Source organism: Populus alba, chromosome 17 (genome assembly GCF_005239225.2).
Source record: "Populus alba chromosome 17, ASM523922v2, whole genome shotgun sequence".
NCBI lineage: Eukaryota > Viridiplantae > Streptophyta > Magnoliopsida > Malpighiales > Salicaceae > Populus > Populus alba.
The window spans coordinates 18,638,727-18,653,470 of record NC_133300.1 but is presented as its reverse complement, the minus strand read 5'-3'; positions in this window follow the sequence as shown (position 1 = coordinate 18,653,470).

The window sequence follows — 14,744 nt, the reverse complement described above, 5'->3', positions numbered from 1 at the left end:
TTTCTCCACGGTTTACGAGCCGTGAAAAGTAATTTTTTTTTAGGAATTGTGAAATTTTTTCTTCGTTCTTTTTATTCTCTTTTCCTTGCGATTTACGAGTTTGACGGGATTAGAAAAACACGCAACACCATAGACTATAGAGCAAACCAAACACCAAGCAGCTTACCTTAGGTAGGCGTATTAGGGGTGGCTAGTACCTTCCCTTTACGCAACCAGTCCCTTGCCTTAGAATTTCTGAAAGACCCAGTTTAGGGGTCCTAGTGACCAAATACTAGGGTGGCGACTCCAAAAGAACCAAATCCTTAGAACACACACGAAAATCGCCAGCCGATGTCGTGCCTTTATAATTTTTTTGTACGGGGTGTGACAGTGATGAACAATCAATCATATTGTTATGGAATTCTGCATTTTTGTTTTGGGATCACCATCTCATCCATTCAACGAAACATGCCTTTGCTTTTGTCTCTTTGTTGTTTTGAAATCAATAGATGTTTAACATTTTATTCTGAAAAAATATTTTGATCAAACTCCAACATGCAATAAAGGTTAATCAATCCGGAAGATTAAAAGTGTTTTGATTATAGAAATGACTCTATGCTTGAAAATGACATGAGGTGACCAAACAATTTTGAACTCATACCTCCTGAAACTGAACCACACATCATATAGCTATGTTTTAACAGTATGCATAATGACATGTAGTGGATTTGGTAGTTATGGACTCGTGAATCATGATTCTTACAAGTCCCAATCATTTCACTGGATGAGGTCAAAATTTATCGGTTCTAACCGACCTTGCTTGAAATGAGAAAAGGCCATCTTTGATATCCCTTCACTTTCTAAAAATTATATCCTTTGCAGTCCCATTTTGAGCCTAGTGAAATATTTCTTTCAAAAAGAAACCCTGACTAGGATCACACCCCACACTGGGGGCAAATGAGAAATATTTTGGAGACACGGATAAGATCAATGGATCAAAGAGGAGCTTAGAACAAAAGTCCAATGTTTGAGAAAGGGCTAGAAGAAAAAAATCCATAGATTGAGGGTCATCCAAGGAAAACTTTGAGGAAGGCTATGCAAAAAAAAAAAAAAAAAAAAAAAAAAAAAAAAAAATGAAAAGGAAAGAAAATGCATATCAATTCTAAGAGAGGCAAGGCAGTACTCAATTGAGAAAAGACAATAAATGCCAAAAGTCAACACTAGAAAAATCGATGCTTCATATCTTTCGATGTGTCTAGGATAAAGCCTCTAATGTCTTCAAAATTAGATTGGTTATTCATCAAAGAAAAAGTGGGATTTGTGTTATGACTTATGTTAAGCGAAGTCTGATCTTTGAGGTTAACAAGGTTATATGTCGTCTCCTCTACAAAGACAACAATAGAAAACAAGTTGATGAATAGTTGATGTTGATCCTAGGTCTTTGAAACCCTCAAACACCTTTGGAGCCTTTGAAATTCCTTTCTTTCATAGCCATGAACCATAGCCTGCATTACGTGCTTTTAAAAGCCCTTTTTAATCAAGCAAGCAATTTGAACCGATAAATGGCGCTCTCAAAATTTGAAGAGTTTTTCCATAAGGGTCGTGACTTCATGAATTAAGCTATTGGTTATTATGCATGCTGATAAAACAAGTTATAAGAAGAGAAACAACCTTTCTTGATAAAGCCGGAGTTTTGACTTGAGCATTTTTGTTTTTTTTGAAATTCATGCAAAGGTCACCTCATCATAGACTATCAATGATATACCCAACATCAAGGATTCAAAATTGATACAAAGAACCATGGAAAAAGCCTTTTTTAATCCTATATTGGGTCAATTTCTGTTTTCAAAATGCATGACAATCAAAGGACTATATATTCGAATAACGTGTGTTGGGTCTTTGATCAAAAAGCTTGATTTTCAAAAGATTTCCAAAAAAGGACATCTTTGATTTCATTTCAACAAACTAGACTTTGAATAGACATGATCTTTGAAATATGAGAGTTGATTCCAGAACAAGGAAGATTATCAAACACAGAAAGAACATCGATTGAGTATGCAAAATCGTTGATAGAAATGACATTGAAGTCCTCGACACTCCTTGAAAAGTTGAGCAGCTGGGGGCAATACAGTGGACCTTAAGAAGGAAAACGAACAGTATCTAGATCAGCTGGGGGCAAAGAAAGAATCAGATGATGAGTCATCAAAGTCCCGGAAAGTTATGATTATCATCTGACAATGACAAAGGAAAACATCATTGAGTATAAACTGATGAACGAGCATTCATATCATTGCTGGGGCAATGTTGTTCAAAGACAATCCATGATTCAGTGAACTTCAGTAGCAATTGATGAGCAACGCTGCACTTAAAGGATATTTTCATATCTCCATCTTGGGTCACCCTCTGAAACATGGCTATGACTCCTGACAGATGTTATCGGGTGAGTGCATTTGAATGAACATCGAACATATGCACACCACCAAGACTGACTGTGGAACAATGATGCACTTGAAGGACAATCTCATATTGTCATCCTTTGAAACATGGTTATCGACAGACGTTACCACGCAACTGCATTGAATGAATGTCAGAAAGGCACCCACCCCGAAGATTGACTGTGTGGGACAATTTGTTTTGAAGCCAGATGAGCACTTCACCGCATGAGTATGGGTGATAGAAGTAGCATCATTGATGAGGCCGAGGCATTTCTTTTCACAATCTGATTAGAAGAGTTGAAAGGAGTCTATGAGAAGAGCACTGAGCATACAACCATAAGCCTTTGTACTGCAAGCTAAGAGATGCATGACTGGATGACTGGATGAGTTCCAAGAAGGCTGATGATAACATGTACTTGAAGAGTACTGTTTCAACTAGAGGCAAGTTCATGATTGATTAACAATCTTGATGGGTATTGGCATGATGCACACAATCAATCAGAGGATAATTCTCAGAAGAAGCTAGGAGAGAAAATCCTTCATAATGAATCAAGCAGTACCACACTTGGGGGCAGGGTCAAGCTTGATGAACAATGCAAGCAGTAATTGTCAAAGACAGCCCGGGATGGGCACTGCGTTTACAGCTGAGTGGATGGCCAGTACATGAATGAGTCAATGCCTCGGAAGAACAAAGAAAGCTTTGGGATGCAAACAAGGGAACCCTATGACGATGGAGCATCAAGGAGGGGGGGACCTATATTTTTCTCAGGTAAGTATACATGCATACTGATCATAATGCATTGCTTTTAACATTGTCAGGTCGGTGTTTCATCATCATCTTTTGGGTAGTGTGTTTTCTAACCCTACCTCATTTTGAGTGCGCCTTTGAGCTCTCACCTCTTTTTGTGAGCGCCTTTGAGCTATCATCTCGGGTAGTGCGTTTTTCTAACCCTACCTCATTTCGAGTGCGTCGTTGAGCCCTCACTTCTCAGGTAGCGTGTTTTCTAACCCTACCTCATTTCGAGTGCGCCTTTGAGCCCTCGCCAACATTTTTCTTGGGTAGGTCACCCATTACAATGAGACCACACTTCATATTCTTTCTATTTGGGTAGGTCGCCCATCACAACGAGACCGTTCATCATATTTTTTCCATCTGGGTTGGTCACCCATTACAATGAGACCACATTTCATATTTTTTCTATTTTTGGGTAGGTCACCCATTACAATGAGACCGCACTTCATATTCTTTCTATTTGGGTAGGTCGCCCATCACAACGAGACCGTTCATCATATTTTTTTCCATCTGGGTAGGTCACCCATTACAATGAGACCCCACTTCATATTTTTTTCCATTTTTCGGGTAGGTCACCCATGACAATGAGACCGCACTTCATCATATTTTTTCCATCTGGGTAGGTCACCCATTACAATGAGACCACACTTCATCATATTTTTTCCATTTGGGTAGGTCACCCATTATAATGAGACCGCACATCACATTCTTTCTACGTGGGTAGGTCACCCATTACAATGAGACCACACTTCTTCACATTTTTTCCATTTTTGGGTAGGTCACCCATTACAATGAGACCGCACTTCACATTTTTTCCAGGGTTCGTCACCCGTACAATGAGACCAGCATTTTTCTAGGGTTCGTCACCCGTACAATGAGACCAACATAGGGTTCGTCACCCGTACAATGAGACCAGCATTTTTCTAGGGTTCGTCACCCGTACAATGAGACCAACATAGGGTTCGTCACCCGTACAATGAGACCAGCACTAGGGTTCGTCACCCGTACAATGAGACCAACATAGGGTTCGTCACCCGTACAATGAGACCAACATAGGGTTCGTCACCCGTACAATGAGACCAGCACTAGGGTTCGTCACCCGTACAATGAGACCAGAATGAGGTCGCCAGATGGGATCTCATGTAGCTTTGGTTAAAGGGAATCGCCAGATGGGATTTCAGGTTGACCGAGTTACACATATTTTCGTTCCAGTTGAATGAGGTCGCCAGATGGGATCTCATGTAGCTTTGGTTAAAGGGAATCGCCAGATGGGATTTCAGGTTAACCGAGTTACACACAGTTTAGTTCCAGTCGAATGAGGTCGCCAGATGGGATCTCGTGTAACTTTGGTTAAAGGGAATCGCCAGATGGGATTTCAGGTTAACCGAGTTACGCATATTTCGTTCCAGTTGGATGAGGTCGCCAGATGGGATCTCAGGTAAACCCAATGTGTGGGCAGGTCGCCCGTGAAAATAGACTATTGGGAGAGTGTGGGTCGGTCGCCCGTGAAGATAGACTTGAGTGAGTATGTGTGGGCAGGTCGCCCGTGAAAATAGACTTGAGTGAGTACGTGTGGGTAGGTCGCCCGTGAAAATAGACCAAAACAGATCAGTGTGAGTGTGTGGGCAGGTCGCCCAAGATAATGAAATCATTTTCCTTTTGTTTTCTTTACAAAGCTTACTATGCAAAATTTTGAGGACTTTTCCTTCGTAAGCATTGTAAAGAGGGGGCATCTGTTGCTACCCAATTTTTGACCCATGTTTTGATATATTTTCAAAAAATCCAAAAAATGAGAAAAAAACAATGAAAATCCAAAAAAAATATGTTTTTTTAATATATTTGCGTCATTTTAGCATTTTCAACGTTGTCTAAAAAAGAATTTAAATTTTTAAGGGGTCTTTCAAACGCGTTCGACTTTTCACGCGTCGTTTTTAAAATCATTGATTTTCCGCATCGAGTCGACGTTGATATTGCTCATTTTCAAAAAATTACAAAAAAACAAGAAAAATCAAATTTTACAAAAAAAAAGTTAAGGGACCAATGTTGAAAACTTGGTAATATTTTTTGCCTATAAATACCGGTTTCTAACACTTGCAAGGGGGGGGCAATTTTGAAATATCAAAAAAATACAAAAAAAACAACCTAACCCTAAACCTATCTCTACCAAGCCTGCCGCCCCCCTCCCTTGGAATTTTGTTTCCCGAGCCTTCTTCTCCTGAAGCCAAAACACAGCCGCCCTGACCTTTTTGCATTTTTGAACACCGGCCAAACAACCCCTCCACCATTTGATTTTTCAGTTTTCTCTTCTTCCACCCGAGAGCAGCCCCCATTTTTCCAAACAACAGCCCCCCACCACTTTGATTTTTTTTTTAGTTTTCTCTTCTTCTCTACTGAACCGAAAGCCCTCACCTTCACTCTCCCCTCTCAGCCGTTCCTCTGGACAACCATCAACCCGGAACTTTCCCTCTCAGCTGCAGGAGCAAGGGACGAACCGAACGGAGACCATAGCAGCCTCCTCTGCAATCTTCTTCCTTCACCGGCCATCGCTGCTCTCTTCTCTTTCCCTCTCTCCCACCAGAACGACCCGAGCAGACCCAGCTTCTCCCCTCAGACCCGTGGGTCTCCCCCACCTGGCCGACACCACCGATCTGCTCGTCTTCTGCCTCCCGCAGCAAAGACGACCCAGCAGCAGCTCCTCCACCACGCACGGCTGCACCCGCAGCTCCGGCCTCCAGCCTTGAGCCACTCCTCACTCCACAGCAGGTCGGCCACAGAAGAAGAAGGAAGAACAACGGCTGGAAAGTAAAACGGAAGCAGACCCGAACGGTGGAGAAAATAAAACAGATCTGGAAAACTAAGAAAAATTAAAATCGACTGCTGTGTTGTTCTTTGATTGATCTGCAGGTTGGCGCCGGCGAGGAAAGAAGGAGGGAAGAGGTCGTTGCAGACCCCCCCTGTTTTCGCCTTGTTTTCACGGGGCGCGTGAGATCCACGCGCCACCACTGCCACTGCTGTCCCAGCGGCTTCGCAACACTGTTCCGGCGAGTTAGAGGTTTCCAGCACTGTTCCGGAATGTTTTGGTTCATTTTGTAATTTCCAAATTGTTTTAATGTAATATTTTATTTAGTTTTGAGTTTTTTGTAATTTGTATTTGTATTATGGATGTAAAAGAAAAGAAAAAACAAAAAGAAAAGAAAAGAAAAGAAATAAAAACAGTGAAAGTGTATGTGTGTGGTTGTATTTGTTTTATGAATTTGTTATTTTATTTATTTTATTTTTTCAGGATAAAATTGCAAATATATTAAAGAAGAATTTAATATTTTGATCGGATCACGGTTAAGAATTATTAACTTATACGTAAGTGATATTTCTAATTTTCCGATGAAAAGACAATTATTAAAACTTCTTTAACACATCAAACTTGCGAAGCAGCTTACCTCAGGTAGGGTGCGTTAGGGGTGCTAATACCTTCCCTAACCACAACCAGTCCCTTACCCGCGAATCTCTGACAAGACCAGTGCATCCGGTTTCCTAGTAGCCTTCAATAAATTACTAGGTGGCGACTCCAACGAACTAAATTCAAGCAAACAACAATGAGAGAAAAATCGCCAGCCGATGCCGCGCGCCGACTGATTTTTTTGGGGTGCGACATTGAGCACGCTCTTCATCTTCCATGTTTCTTGCTCGAAGTCGGGTGTTGTAGATTTTTTTTGGGGACCTATATTTCAATCTGACATGTATGCATGTTAAATGAATGAACATGTAATCTATATGACGAACTCGCCCTTCGAGGGGTGACATATGGTCGCAACTCTTGTATGATGAAACAAGAATCATGATTCTTGCACAAACTCTACAATGAAAATTTTCTGAGCGACGGTCATTGTGTCACCCAAAAGTCTGGAGTTCAAGATGCTTCAAGAAGGGCTTGCTCGGATGCAAAACAATGTATACGGAGCATACATCCTAAAGGCTGGTTCTAATCTTTTTAAGTGAGACAAAAGGTAGGTTTACTATTTGGTCTCTAAAAAAGGGACTCTCGTTGTCCCAGTGATCGCCCTCGTGGAGGCAATATGGGGGCTTGTAGGCAATGAGATGGTACGTGTACCAACCATTACCAGTCTAAGCACTCAACGAAGAGTTGGGGTTTACACAAACTTAAACCTTGACTAAAACGTTCTGCTAATTAATCTAATTAACTCGCTAATTAATCTTCATCTGCTGCAGAACGTAAACGTTCTGCATGCAGATGAAGCTCAACCAAAAAAAAAACGACGGGAAAGGCTACCTGGAGCGGTGGGGATGTTGGCAGCAACTGATGTGGCAGGGGTGACGGCGGCGGAACTGGCTGTTCGCGGTGGCCGGCGGTGCTGTTTTCCTCTCTCTCTCTCCTCTGTTTTACTCTCTTCTCTGCTTCTTCTTCTTCTTCGCTCTCTCTCCCTTCTCTTCTACTTTCTTCTCTCTGTCTCTCCCTTCTCCTCTCTTCCTTCTTTGCTCTCCCTTCTCTTCTCCTCCCCCTCTCTCGGGTCTCCTCTCCTCTATTTATAGAGCCCGTGAGCATGTTTTTTTCATTGTGGAGCCAAGGAACGGGTCATGCGGCGGCTGGTCGGGCGCGGCTGTCCAGGCATGCCTACCTTAGTTTCGGTGGTGCGGTAGGTGGTCGGCCAATGTCTTCGGTCGGTGGGCTAGAGGGACCGACGGTCGGTGGGCTTGAGGGACCGGCGTCATTAAATATGCATTCTTTTTCCTTCTTTGCTGCTATGTGTTCGGCGGGGAAGAAAGGGGAACAGTGTCGTTCAAAACGGCACTGTTTTGAGCTTTTTTTTTAATTTTTTTTTTTTTGTATTTATTATTTTTTTATGGGGACCCAAAAATGGGTTACAACAACGTTGAGGACCACCAAAATTACGGCCTGGGTTGGAACCATGATACCCCTGGGAGGTGTCATTTGATCTGTTGAACCACTGTTGATTCCCTCTGTAATTGGAAGACTTCGTCTTTGTGTAGTTGGCAGAGGCTACTAGGTGTTGTGTTGTTGTTTCCAAGCGCCTCAGGTATGCCTCATGTCCCACCAGCAGATCATGCAGCTCCTCAAATGACAGTGGTGATTCTCGGGCTCTAATAGGCGCTACAATCTCCCGAAATTCTGAACCTAAACCATTCAACACATAAAGCGTTAGATCATCATCTGAAATTGAGTTATCAATAGTGGCTATTTCATCAGCCAGGGTCTTCACTGCATGAAGATATTCTGTGATTGACCGGTTGCCACGCTGGATCAAGGTGATTTCCTCCTTTAACTGCATAGCACGAGTCCTTGACCGGCTAGCGTACAGATTCTTTAGCTTTTTCCAAGCTTCATGAGATGTTTTGGTCGTAGCAATGAGTGGTGTTATTGATGATGATGTGGAGGCTAGAAGAGCACTCAGGAAGAGTTTATCCTGCCGAATCCAATAGAGCTTGCAAAGCTCATCAGTTGCTGTGCCAGAGGAGGAGAGGCACATAAGTTTGCCTTCGACATAGTCGAGTAGGTCATAACCAATCAGAAGTGCTTCAAATTGAGCACGCCATTGAGGAAAGGTGGAGGGGGTTAATTTTTCATTGATCTGAGCGGTGATATTGAAGGCAATGAGTGGTTTGTCTGCTGTGGTAGAGGGTTGAGTATTGAGGTTGAAGTTTGGATTTTGATCTGAAGAAGAAGACATTGTGATATGTTGGATCGGTGATTCGTTGGAATTTGAACGCTCTGATACCATATAAAACCTTAACACAGCAGCTGTTTCAATGAATAATCCACCACACTTTTATTGATAATTTTTGTGTGCTATATATACAGTGGCGTGAATTCTGTTTTGGAAACAAATCAATAATACTAAAAACTGTTTCTGCAGATTTTACGTTACAATTTACAGCTGCAGATTTTATATTTCAAATATTGCGTTGATTGCAGATTCTATGCCCTGACTTTCTGTTATTCCTTCTTTGTAGTGATCTTAGCAGATTCTTCGCAGGTTTCCCTGATATATCTGACGTCTTATTATTAAAGGGAAAAGGTTTAGTTTAAGAAGTCATCACCTAATATAACGGTCACTAGGAACCCTAACTAATAAACAGAGATTCTATATGTTGTAACCCATTTTCGGGTCCCCACAAAAAAAATAAAATTTTAACAAAAATAAATAAATAAATATAATATAATATAATATAATATAATATAATAATAACAAATAATAATAATAATAATAAAATAAATAGCCAAAAGAGATTAGAAAAATAATAGGAGGCAGAAGCGCTCAAAAAATGATTAGAAAAATTGGTTAAGGAGGTTAAAATACAAAGATGGAATTTTTGATAGTATATTCTTGAATGATGAGAGCCCTGTTGGATAAGAAAATTTGAAGTTTGAGGAGAAAAGTCTAAATTTGGATGTTTATGGACTTAATTGGATTTTTAATTGAATTTATAGGGGATTTGATTGCAAGAAAAATTGATTTTTAAGTCAATTTGGGCTGTAATTAGAAGAAATTAAAGTTATGGGGCCAAATTCTAATTTTTAGGAATTTATTAGGTCAAATCAGGGATTTAATTGCATAAATATTGAAGTTTAATGGCCAATTAGGGACTTAATTGAGAAAATCCGAAACCAATGACCAAATTGGAAGAGGCGCGTAAATAGAGGGGCTGTAATGGATTGATTCAGGGGCCTAATTGAAGAAATTGGAAGTTTATTGATCAATTGAGGGCTCAATTGCATAATCAGAGGCCAAGGACCGAAGTGAAAAACACGGCCAACTATAGGGGCGGGGACCGAAATTTACAGGGACACAATTGAATTTATTCTTAAAATCGAGATTAGATTTGAGGACTTAATAGAATAAATGATAAATTAAGGATTGATTTGAAAAAAATATGTTCTGGCGCCACTTTTAAATGAAACGGCGCGTTTTCTCCAAAACGACGCCGTTTCATACATTAAAAAAAAAAGACCGAACGGTGCCGTTTTGAACGACATTGTTCCCCTTTCTTCTTCCCCCCGAACGTGCAGCATGGGAAGAAGAAAACCTTTGTTTTTTTGAAAATCTTCCTACCTCTCTCTCCTCGCGTGCTTTGACCCGGAGCCCCGCGCCCTTGGACGATGTGAAACCAGGGGAGTCGCGCCTTGGCAGCTGCGCCCGCCGACCAACCAATCGACGCTGCCCCGCTCCCCATGCAGCCATAATAAAGCCATGCCCTTTTGCCCCTATAAATAGAGAAGGAATCGAAGAGAGAGAGAGGGGAGGAAAGGAAAAGAAAGGAAAGTAAAAGAGAAAAAAAAGAGGGAGGGGACCCTGAAAGGATGAGAGAACTCGAAGAGAGAGGGAGAAGAGAGAGAACGAACGAGAGAGAGGGAAGAGAAGGAACAAACCTAAAACAACAAAACAACAAAACAACAAAACAAATCGAGAACAAAGAGAAAGGATGGAATAGAGAGAACCACCGAAAACGAAAAAAAAAAGGAGAGGGGAAGAGGAAGAAATCTCTCTCTCTCTCCGCCTTTTGAATAGCAGCAACGCCGCTTGGAGCCACCGTTCGTGAGCCACGACACCACCAACGACCGCCTCCTCCAAACCAAGTACAGTCTTCTTCTCCCCTGCATTTTTTTCTGCATGCGTTTTCCTCCTGCATGTAGAATCGTTCTGCATGCAGGAGGAGGGGATGGGACAAATAATTCCCCCCCCCCGTTGGGTAGGCCCAGCTTTGTTGTATTTCTAGGCCAGACCGATTCTGGCCGAGCCTTGCATGTCTGGGTCGGGTCTGGCCCAACCTAAAGAGAAATTTTGTTGGGCCGAGATCGGCCCAACCCCTTTTTGGGGATGATGTCTGGCCCATTTATTTGGGCCGGCCCAGCCCACATAATATATTATATTATATATTATAATGTTTTATATTATGTATATATATATATATTATATAAAAAAAAAAAAAAAGAATTTTGAAAAATCTTTGAAGAAATATTGATGATTTGCCTGCATAATTTTGTCAAAATGGCTTAATATTGGTTTGTATTTTTATATCGTAAAGATACAAATCCAATATTAAAAATACCTGGTTTTTGTCAAAACATCAAAAAAATTTAAAATAAAAAATGTTTTGCTTTCAAAAAAATTCTAAAAAATCCTTAAAAATATTGCAGATTTTCCTGCATATTTTTATTAAAATGGCTTAATATTGGGTTGTATTTTTATACCGTAAAGATACAAATCCAGTATTACAATACCTGCTTTTCGTCAAAACATCAAAATATATATATATATATATATATATATATATTTACAAAAAAAAAATGTTTTTGTTTTAATGTATACGGCCTAGTCTCTCCAATATATATATATATATATATAAATATTATAACATCGTATTTTCACACAACAAAGAAAATTTTCAAAATAATATATGTATTAGCATGCATTTTGGCTTTAATAACCAGTTTATTCAAGCCATGAGAACTAGGCCAATATTTCAAAAATTCCAAAAAAATTATTGTGTTTTCTTTTAGTATTTGGGGTTACAATCTTATACGTAAGACGTATTCCAAATATTAAATTCTTTTATTAACATCAGAATTACCCATTAAGATAAGGATCTCGTTACCGATGAAGACTTTTCTTGAACTATACCAACAACTAGGAAAGCACGAAAAGACCTTAGATTTTATCAGACAATAAAACAATGCAGCTTACCTTAGGTAAGGCGTATTTGCGGTGCTAATACCTTCCCTTTACGCAACCAGTCCCCGTACCCGATCTCCGAGACCAGTTAGGGTTCCTAGTGACCAAAATACTAGGTGGTGACTCCCATTCCATTTTTCACCAACAAACGACAAGAATTCCTTGTCTCCCTATATTTGCTGAATAGAAATAGAGATTTACATTTTAGATTTAAAGTGGGATATATATATATATATATATATATATATATATATATATATATATATATATATATATATATATAATTTCGTCGCGATGCCGCACACGTGCGACACTATAATACGTATTGGTTACACAATAATAATAATAATATTATCACCTGTTAAGCGTCATTACCTGAAATAGGCTGCATTGCTAGTTTTGTCTTAAATTGCTAAAGGTTTGTTTTATTCAGTTTTTTATGGCCTGCTTATAACATTTTATCCAGGGGCTTGATTGCATGATTTCAGAACTTCAGTGACTAGATTGCAAATGGCCATTCCCATCACACAAACGGCGCCGTTTCTAGAAACCAACCATCGCCTTCTTCGTCTCCTTCCACAGGAACGGTTTCTGCAGTAATGGCTTTGAAGTCGTTTCAATTGCAGAGATGCTTGGCATTCCCTGGCTATAAAGCCACAGAAGATGAGAGAGTGTGGAGGAGGGGGTTTGGAACAATGAACCGAGAAGAAAACTGAAACAAATACCCAGAGGCAGCAGACCAAGAAACCCAGAAACAAGAGAACGAAGACATTAGAACACGAACATGGGGATCACAGAACCAGAGAAAAGAAACTAAAAAACTGGGGAGAAAGAAGGATGCAGAAGACGCAGGAGACTAGGAACGAAAAACTAAGGGTAGAGAAAAGCAGAGGAACGACACAGAGACGAGGAGCAGCCCCACCATCGCCTTTGTCCCTTCATCTCAGAATTGAAGGTGACAGAATCTAAAACCAAGAGCAAAGGAGACGCAAACTCAGCCCATCGGACGAAAGCGCAGGGACGAGAACCGGCGTTGACCGTCGTCTTCACAGTCCTCAGCAACTAGCCTCCAGAACCAGAGGCAGCAGAACGAAGAAGCATAAAAGGAAAAGAGGATACATGCAGAAGGGAAGAACATAAGCCGAAGAAAGCCACTGTGACCAGAACCATTGTCGCTGCTGCCTTTGTTGTTTTCGGAGCTATAAGGTAAGTAAGCTTCTCCTTCCCGCTTTTCATTTTAATTCACCGGTTACTGTTTACTTTGGATTTTAATTCATTTCCCTTAATTCCTCTATCTGTCATGCTTTCCTTTGATTTTTGCCCAGTCGGGTCACTGATTTGGGCCAGTGACCAGGCTGGGCTGGGCTGGGTCCAGTCCAGCCCATGTGGGCTGAGCTCGGCCCAACCCAAAAAATTAAAAAATAGAAGAAACAGAAAAATAAAAAAAATACAAAAAATGTGTATGCATGAATAAAAATAATGTAAATTTATTGGTTTATTCACTGACGCCAGAGTCAGGAATAAAAATACCGGTTTAAATTTATATTATTTTTATTCGTTGTATTTTATTTTATTTAGCTAGAAAAATAAAAAAATATGTGCATGCTTAAAAATAAATTTATTTTTATTTATTTATTCACCATCGCTAGAGTAGGAATAAAAAATATTGATCTAAATTTTTTCAGCTATGAATTTTTACCAACGCTAGAGTTGGAATTATTCGAGCTCGAATATTCACTAGCGCTAGAGTCATGAATATTATAAACAAATCATCATAGCATAAGCGAATAAATATTTAGCAATTGAAGACAAAACCAACAATGCAGTTTGCCTTAGGCAGAACGTTTAAGGGGTGATAATATCTTCCCTTTTACGTAACCAATCCCGAACCATAAAATCTCTGTTGACCAGTTAGGGTTCCTAGTGACCATAATACTAGGTGGCGACTCCTCAAACAACATCATTTCCCCTAAAAGAACCGGATGTCAGAAATCTGTTCTTTTTTCATAATTCAAGAGAATTATTTTTAGGGCCGCCGCGATGTCGGGTGCAACATAGCTTACCTTAGGTAAGGCGTATTTGGGGTGCTAATACCTTCTCTTTACGCAACCAGTCCCCGTACCCGATCTCCGAGACCAGTTAGGATTCCTAATGACCAAAATACTAGGTGGCGACTCCCATTCCATTTTTCACCAACAAACGACAAGAATTCCTTGTCTCCCCATATTTGCTGAATAGAAATAGAGATTTACATTTTAGATTTAAAGTGGGACATATATATAATTTCGCCGCGATGCCGCACACGTGCGACACTATAATACGTATTGGTTACACAAAAAAAATAATAATATTATCACCTGTTAAGCGTCATTACCTGAAATAGGCTGCATTGCTAGTTTTGTCTTAAATTGCTAAAGGTTTGTTTTATTCAGTTTTTTATGGCCTGCTTATAATATTCCTGACTCTGATACTAGTAAATATTCAACTACAAATACTTTCAATTTTGGCATTAATAAATATTATGTAACAAAAAAAAAAATATGGTACTCCTAACTCTGACGCTCTTGAATAAATCAGTAAAATTTAGATTGAAAGCCAAAAAGATATTTCTATTATATTTTTTTTTAGATAAAGAAAAAAAAAAGACATATATATACTACATATTAGATTCGCATTTCATAGTATAAGTCTACAACCCAAAATACTCAGTAAAATCTTTAAAAAAAAAATGCAATAGACTCGCAAATAAAAGGTCCTCAAAATTTTTGGAATTTTTTTTATATCTAAAAAGGTTTATTTGGCTAGATATCAAAATAAAAAAAAAATTGA